Source organism: Lissotriton vulgaris, unplaced genomic scaffold (assembly GCF_964263255.1).
Source record: "Lissotriton vulgaris unplaced genomic scaffold, aLisVul1.2 SCAFFOLD_4198, whole genome shotgun sequence".
Lineage (NCBI taxonomy): Eukaryota > Metazoa > Chordata > Amphibia > Caudata > Salamandridae > Lissotriton > Lissotriton vulgaris.
The window spans coordinates 59,501-68,000 of NW_028245620.1; positions in this window are offsets into that span (position 1 = coordinate 59,501).

The following is an 8,500-nucleotide window of genomic DNA, read 5'->3' on the forward strand; positions in this document are numbered from 1 at the left end:
TGTTTTTCAACATTTATTGCAGTTGCATAATACTTACTTACTAAAATTTATTTTAGAAATAGTACTGAGGTCCTTAGTTAATTAGTAGTGCAGTTTTCAGTAGTCGAATCTACACAGAAAAAAAAATATGTTGAGCACAACTGATAATTTTTGTGTGTTTCGATTTTTGAGCACATAATTAAACAATGTGACCTAACTTACATAGTTATTCGATTCTGTATTCCTATGCTTTGTTCACAGTTACTTTGAGCAGAATATTCAGTTGTCGTAGTATCTAAAAAAATAATATAATTTTATTATTTAGCATGTTAAGTAGTATGAATAGCAAAAGGCCACTGGGTATTTAGCAGGTAAATAATTAGTAGTACCAAATTATGCAGTTTCTATTTTATGTACTTACTTAGGAAAATGTATTGTAGAAATAGTTCTGATGTTCTTAGTTCAGTAGTAGTGCAGATTTTAGTAGTTAAATCTATAGAAAATAATACATATGTGGGGGTCAAATGATTATTTCAGTGTGTTTAGATTTATGTGGACATAATGAAACAATGTGAAATTACTTACATATATTTTTGAATCTGTATTCCTATGCTTTGTTCACAGTTATTTGGAGTACAATATTCAGTTCTCGTAGTATCTTAAACAAATAGTTGTAGATAATTATTTAGCATGTTAACTGCAATGAATAGCAAAGGGGTACTGGGTATTTAGCAGGTAATTAAGTATTACTAGCAAATAAAGCCGTTTCTATTTTATTTACTTACTTTGTAAAAAGTATTGTAGATGTAGTACTGATGTCCTTAGTTCAGTAGTAGTGCAGTTTTCAGTAGTAGAATCTACAGAAAAATAAAAAGATGGTGTGCAAAAGTCATTATTTCTGTGTGTTTAGATTAATGTGCACATAATGAAACAATGTCAAATTACTTACATAGTTTTCAGAATCTGTATTCCTATGTTTTGTTCACAATTATTTGGAGTAGAATTATCAGTAGTGGTAGTATCTAAAAAAAATATTTTTATATCATTATTTAGCATGTTAAGTAGTATGAATAGCAAAGGGGCACTGTGTATTTAGCAGGTAAGTAAATATAATTAGCAAATAATGCACTATCTATTTTATTTACTTACTTAGAAGATGTAACAGTAGGTTGATAGTCTGGTTCTTCTAGTTGTTGTGCAGCAATTCGGATAGAGATGAATGTCCTTCTGTGACTTTTGGCAAGTAGTTTGTGCTTACGTTTTCATTTCTTATATAGGGGAGTGTCAGTAGTAATTACTTTACTATTGGTTCATTAAAAAAATTAGGGTTGTGATTGGTTAGTTAGTAGATTTGAATTTCTGTTGTGATTAATTAGTATTAGAATTGAAAAACCAACAATAATTATAAAAGTATACAAAAGTAGCATAGAATATTTTTATATGTGTAGGTGACATAATTTTACCAATATTAAATATTATATGAATATATAGTGTGTCTATAGTATAAATTAAAGTGTTGTATGTTTTTTTGGATGTGAAAACATATAAAGCGTTAATTAATTATGTAAAGAAATGCTTTTAAAAAGTCGATATAGTTTAGAATCCGATATTTATGTGCACGATATATTTGATGTCGATATTTTTGTAAATGTCATTATTTTTTACAGATTGCGATATTTTTGTATTCCGATATTAATGTAGTCGATGTTTTTGTATATCGATATTAAAAAATCGATATTTGTGTAGATATATAGTTAAGTATAGGATCCCGATATTTTTGACATCGATAATTTTGTTCCGATATTTTTGTACATCGATATTCTAGTTTTCGATATTTTGTCAGACATTCCACGCATCGCTACAGACCCCCAGCCTCATTGACAGTGCTTTGTTTGTACTACGTTGTGTGCTAGTGTGTCAGCACACTGAAGACTGGCACCAGAATGTTTTTTTCAAAATCCTCCTGCCGGGCCCCAGGAAGGCATCTCTGCGAGTGGACGGGCCCATGGGGCCCACCTGCTGACATGATAAAAATAACAAGTCACTCATGTCACACATGCTGCTCCTGATAGGCATCCACATGTGGGAAGGCACAGGATGGCAATCTGCTTGTGTCCAGTCATGGAAATGACGTGCCACACTGTAATGATTCAAAAAGCTGGGGCGTCTGTCAAGTGTGGCAGACTGTCAATGCGTATGGAGTTTTTCCCTGTGTGCACCAATGAGAGAGAGCACAAGGTCTGCACTACCTCTTACTCCACACCGTCACAAGCAGCACTGAGCAGCAGAACACAAAAGCAGAATCGGTAGCTGCATCTCTGCACTAGCTGAGTGTCAAAAGGCAGCCACAGGAGCAGTTATAACATGAGGGTCAGCCAGCAGAAGGCTAGCAGAAGGAGTTGGTAAGTTGCACGCAGGCAACCATTAAGAGAAAGACAAAGTGATCTGTCTATCACTGTGCCGTTTGGGGTGATCATGTTTGTATGTCATATTTTAGTGTGAGTCCCATGCGCTCCACACCACCAGGATTCAAGCAAGCCGGGCCGACGACGGCTGAAATGCCAGAAACCGGTCCCCGGAAGCTTGTTTCCTTCCCAGTGTAAGAATTGACTTGGTAGTTTGGTTTGCCCTGTTCCCATCATGCACTGGGACAGGAACAGACTAATTTGCATATAGCCAGGTTCTGAGCTGGGATGGTGCAGTGAGCTAAAAAACGGTGTTGGATCTAGCCCTGATCTCTTGACTGGGTGAGAGTATTCTGCTTAATTCAGAAACTCTGTCCATCACCACCCCTCTATGTTAAATATTTTGTCCACCCTAAGCGTGGAAGGGTATACTCAGATGTGAGTCCCTTGCTCATTGCACCATCAGGATTCAAGCAAGCCGGGCCGACGACGGCTGAAATGCCAGAAACCGGTCCCCGGAAGCTTGTTTCCTACCCAGTGTAAGAATTGGCTTGGTAGTTTGGTTTGCCCTGTTCCCATTATGCATTGGGACAGGAACAGACTAATTTGCATATAGCCAGGTTCTGAGCTGGGATGGTGCAGTGAGCTAAAAAACGGTGTTGGATCTAGCCCTAATCTCTTGACTGGGTGAGAGTATTCTGCTTAATTCAGAAACTCTGTCCATCACCACCCCTTGTTGTTAAATATTTTGTCCACCCTAAGCGTGGAAGGGTATACTCAGATGTGAGTCCCTTGCTCATTGCACCATCAGGATTCAAGCAAGCCGGGCCGACGACGGCTGAAATGCCAGAAACCGGTCCCTGGAAGCTTGTTTCCTTCCTAGTGTAAGAATTGGCTTGGTAGTTTGGTTTGCCCTGTTCCCATCATGCACTGGGACAGGAACAGACTAATTTGCATATAGCCAGGTTCTGAGCTGGGATGGTGCAGTGAGCTAAAAAACGGTGTTGGATCTAGCCCTGATCTCTTGACTGGGTGAGAGTATTCTGCTTAATTCAGAAACTCTGTCCATCACCACCCCTTGTTGTTAAATATTTTGTCCACCCTAAGCGTGGAAGGGTATACTCAGATGTGAGTCCCTTGCTCATTGCACCATCAGGATTCAAGCAAGCCGGGCCGACGACGGCTGAAATGCCAGAAACCGGTCCCCGGAAGCTTGTTTCCTTCCCAGTGTAAGAATTGGCTTGGTAGTTTGGTTTGCCCTGTTCCCATCATGCACTGGGACAGGAACAGACTAATTTGCATATAGCCAGGTTCTGAGCTGGGATGGTGCAGTGAGCTAAAAAACGGAGTTGGATCTAGCCCTGATCTCTTGACTGGGTGAGAGTATTCTGCTTAATTCAGAAACTCTGTCCATCACCACCCCTTAGTGTTATTTAATGGCAGCAAGTCTGGTTTGCACTGGTTAGAGCACACCCTTGCCTTGCACTTTACCACTATTTGACATTTTGCAAAAATGTTAAATTAGTAGATAACACAACGTGGCCATATAAGGTAAGTCAGCAGTATGCCAAAAAATTACCCATACTGGCTATATTTAGATGCACCTACGTAACAAGTGTTAACACTTACCAGCATGGAATTTGACATGCTATTCACTCGTTGGCTAATTTAGCAGAGTATTTATCTGTCACATCATATGCTTCGTAGTAATTTCCACTCTGCTTGATAGGAATACCAAATATTATGGATTACACATTGCTATAATATCTTGTATCTCCTACTATTCAATAGTTACCTTTTAGCCATTGACCATTTGAAATTAAAAAAATGTTTTTATTTGGCTTGGCCTATCAGTAGGTCTATCTACATTTGGTATTTTTAATGCACCCTCACAGACAGTTCTTGTGGAGGATACCTGTACGCTGCTGTAATATTTTGTTTAAAGAGTAAACACTTACTTTGATAAGATTTGAAACAGTTTTATGTTGGCCTGTTGACTACAGTATTTTTCCGCCAAGTCACACCCTTTTTTGTGTTTTCCAACATCTTCTTCTACAAGGACACCAAATATTGTGGCTCATTTATTTCTTTTGCTTATATCCCCTCCATTTCAAGCCTTACCTTTTAGTTATTACCGAACTGAAATGGATTTTTACTTGATAGAAGATTAGAGTATCTTTTAGCACTTTTGATACCATTCCACAAGCTTTCACTTCTGGTTCCATTAGGGATTACCAAATATAATGGCTCCCATGGCCTATACAATTTGGTGTCCTCTGTTTCTTGGGTTAAAACGTACTGTGTTGAAAACACAGTGCTTTTCTGACACATCACACCCTTGCTTATAATTTCCACTGTCTATTTCAACAGGGATACTGAACATTATGGAGCATGCAGTGATGATATATCTGCACTTTTAATTGCATAACAAAAGCATCCACATTTGGTTCCTCTGGGAGATACCAAATATAATGGGCAATAAGTGCTGTAATCTTTGCTATTCCGTATGTTATTAGAGTTAAAGCTTACTAGGACAACATTTGACATGTCCTTAAATTGGCAGGGTGAACGGTGTGTTTTCTGCCATATCGCAGCATTTTTTGTGTATTCCAGAATCTTTTTCTATGTGGACACCAAATATTACAGCTCATGTTTTGCTATATGTGTTATGTCCTACTTTTCAAGGTTTACCTTTTAGCAATTGACAAGTTGTAATTGCCTCTTATTTGAGAGCACATTACAGTACATTTTAGTACTTTTGAATGCATTTCACAAGCTTTCACATCAAGTTCATTTTGGGGATACCAAATGTAATCACCCATACAGACAATAATAGTTAGTATCCCGTAGGTTATTGGGGATAAAAAAATACCAGGCTTCAATTGGACATGGTCTTATGTTGGCTTGGTGACACAGTATTTCTTTGCAAAACTGGCACCCTTCCTTTAGTCTTCTGATATATCTTAGTATGGGGATACTGAATATTATGGCACATTCATTGATGAAATATATCGTATCTCCTTGGTCACCCTTTAACCATTGACCACTTGAAGTTGCCTTTTATTTGATTGCAGACTACAGTACCAATTCATACTTTTTACATCATTCCGTAAGATTTTACATCTGTATCCTTTAGGGGATACCAAATATAATGACCGTTACCATATATAATATTTGATATCTCCTGTGTTTCTGGGGTTGAAACTTACCAGTATTCACATTTTTTTCCAACTTGTTTACTTTATTCGGTTTCACTTGTTAGAAAACCATAAAAGTATTTACATATCAAAATTAATACATTTTTTCATAAAAACATGAGATTATTTCTAAAAGCACAGTAGATTAGGTACTGCATAAAAATAGCATTCAAAGATTTGGATTTTAAAAAGAATACTACAAAATATAAAATTCATCAATCTTCAGTTATAAGTTGGTTCTGTGACGAATACAACATTTTAAAAACCTAGCTATATTTAAAGCTAGAAAATCAGACTCCAGGAATTGGAGAACCATGAAGGCTGTGCAGCATTGGCGTAGCCCCACGCTTTTTAGAATTGGTGCTAGCCAACGCCTTCTAGGTTCGGTATAAAATTTACAAAAAAGAGTCAGATGTAGGAGGGACTGGGGGATATACCATCGCAGGGACATGGGGATAGCAGCTTTAACCAATCATTGACAGTTGGGAATGTGACTAGTCGATGGGAAATATTTAGTCTGAATCGGGTCAGCAAGTATCTATCATAAGTGCTTGAATTCCAGGTTAAATATTGCTGAATCTCCAATGAGATTTGAATCGACAGAGAGTGTTGAGTTGAGATTTTGTTTGCTTCAGGCGCTAAACGGAGATCCGCCAGGTGGTTTAAGCATTGTTTTTTAGCAAATTTCCATGGAATCTGTACCAGTTCTGCTGGATCTTGAAAGTATTTATCAAGCCTGAGATCGTAAAAAAGACGTCCTGACATATTGAAGCCAGCCAATCTTGGTAACATTTTCAAGTAAGAGACAGTCCATTACGGCAGTTTTCGTAAGGACTAACTCATTTGACGTCCAAAGAAGATGCCATAGAAGAATTGGCTGTAGCTTTATAATGTCGGTGATGTAAGGGAGGCCTAGTTCTAAGTAGCAACTAAATGTAGAGGTGCTCTGTGGGACAGCTAGGAGAAACCTTAAAAAGCTATTCTCCACCTTTTGGAGGGATTCCGTCTGTACATATCCCCACACCCCTGCCCCATAGCTGGCAGTACTAATGCATTTGGCCTGATATATACGGATCCTTTCCTCAGGGGGTCGTTTACCTAGTCTCTGGGTAAAATTTACTAGAGCCATAGTTGATTTTAAGAACAGCAGTTTTCTAGCCTCTGTAGCTCTTCTCCAGGTGCCTTTTTCATTGATTACAACTCAAAGATAGGGATAAGTAGGGGTGTTCTACACCTTAGTGTTATTTATATAAATGTCTCTCCCTTTACTTAGTTTTCGGCCTGAATTCATGACAAAGGTTTTCTTGATATTAATTTTTAGGTCTAAATTTGACATGAATGAGTTGTATTGGTTTACTGAGCGTTGAAGTTCAAGGGGAGTACGAGCTATAATCACCGCGTCATCCGCATAAACGAGAGCGGGGATCGGGTGATTTTTAATTAAGGGTAGGTCCTGGGACCCCTTCAACATGGCAACTTCCAGGCCATTTGTGTATAGAGGAAAAAGGAAGGGGGCCAGGACGTAGTCCTGTCTGACTCCCCGCTCAACCCTAAATGGTGCTGTTAATTCGCCCCCCAGGCCAAATCTAACTCTAGCTGTAGCACTAGAGTAGATTTCACAAAGGAAGTTGACTAGGAGAGGATCAAGACCCATTCTTGTTAAAATGTCTCAGAGCCTCGAGTGACTTACACAGTCAAACGCTGCTGTGAGATCTACTTAGGCCATGTGAAGTCTCCCACCCTTTGCTTCCACGTATTTGCCCCTAATTAAGGTCAAATTTAAAACCTGCTCTATGGACCCCAGACCCTCCCTAAATCCATACTGTATGTCAGATATGATCTTAGTTTCTCCCGTCCACTGCTGTAGGCGTTCTAAAATGATGCATCCCACAACTTTCCCTAGGGAGTTGAGCAACAAAATAGGACGGTAACAAGTTGGACTCAGACGATCGCCCTTTTTAAAAATTGGAACCAGAATGGATTCTGACCAAGAGTCTAGTAGTCCAACTTTGCCGGTTGCTTCCAATACCCTGAGAAGAATTGGGGCCCAAAGATCTGTTTTAAATTTATATAGGTCGACAGGGACCCCGTCGGGGCCTGGAGCCTTACCCCCTTTACTGGCATTTAGGGCTTGCTCGACTTCCGCTAAAGTGAAATCTAGATCGAGTAGGATAGTAGGGGACCTATTGCCATTGCTGCTCATCCCTGGATAACCCTGAGCTGCGGACAAACTTGGAGGTGCTCCAAATATTTGAGAGAAATGAGCTATCCAACATGCTTTGTCAATTGCGGCTTCAATTTTGCTCTAGGACCAGACAAAAATGGAGTGTTTATAACCTCCCAGAAAGCAGCACTATCATGTGTTGCACAGCTTTAATGCAATTCTGCCCAAAGTTCCTCTTTCAGGTCTGATTTCCTTTGTCTTAGGGCCTTATGATAAGTCTTCCTAAGTTGAGTTATCTGTACCCTGTCTCTTGGGGTATTAAGAGCATTTTTAAGGTTTGAATATGCTTTGGTACAGGTGGAATTAAACCATCCAGCTTTGTTTTTTCTTACCCCTTTGGGTTTGACATTTAGGGCTTCATTAACAGATTTGGTTATCACCATAAAGTTGTCAAGAATCTCCTGCTAAGAAAATGAATTGGCCAAACAGACACTTATTGCCATCATAGAGTTCTTTACAACCTTTTCGGTAATCTTTTCCGGGTCGACCCTGACCCACTTAAGGTTGTAACCATTTAATCTGTTCATGGCCAAACATTCGTCCCCATAGATACTCAACCGTTTATCCTCTCCTCATGCCAGCGGAAGAGAAAGGGTAATTGAGATAGGGAAATGGTCGCTAAATGCACAGCCATGAGTTTTACAATCCGATAAAAAGAATGAGGCCCTGCTTACCAAAAAAATGAAATCAATGCA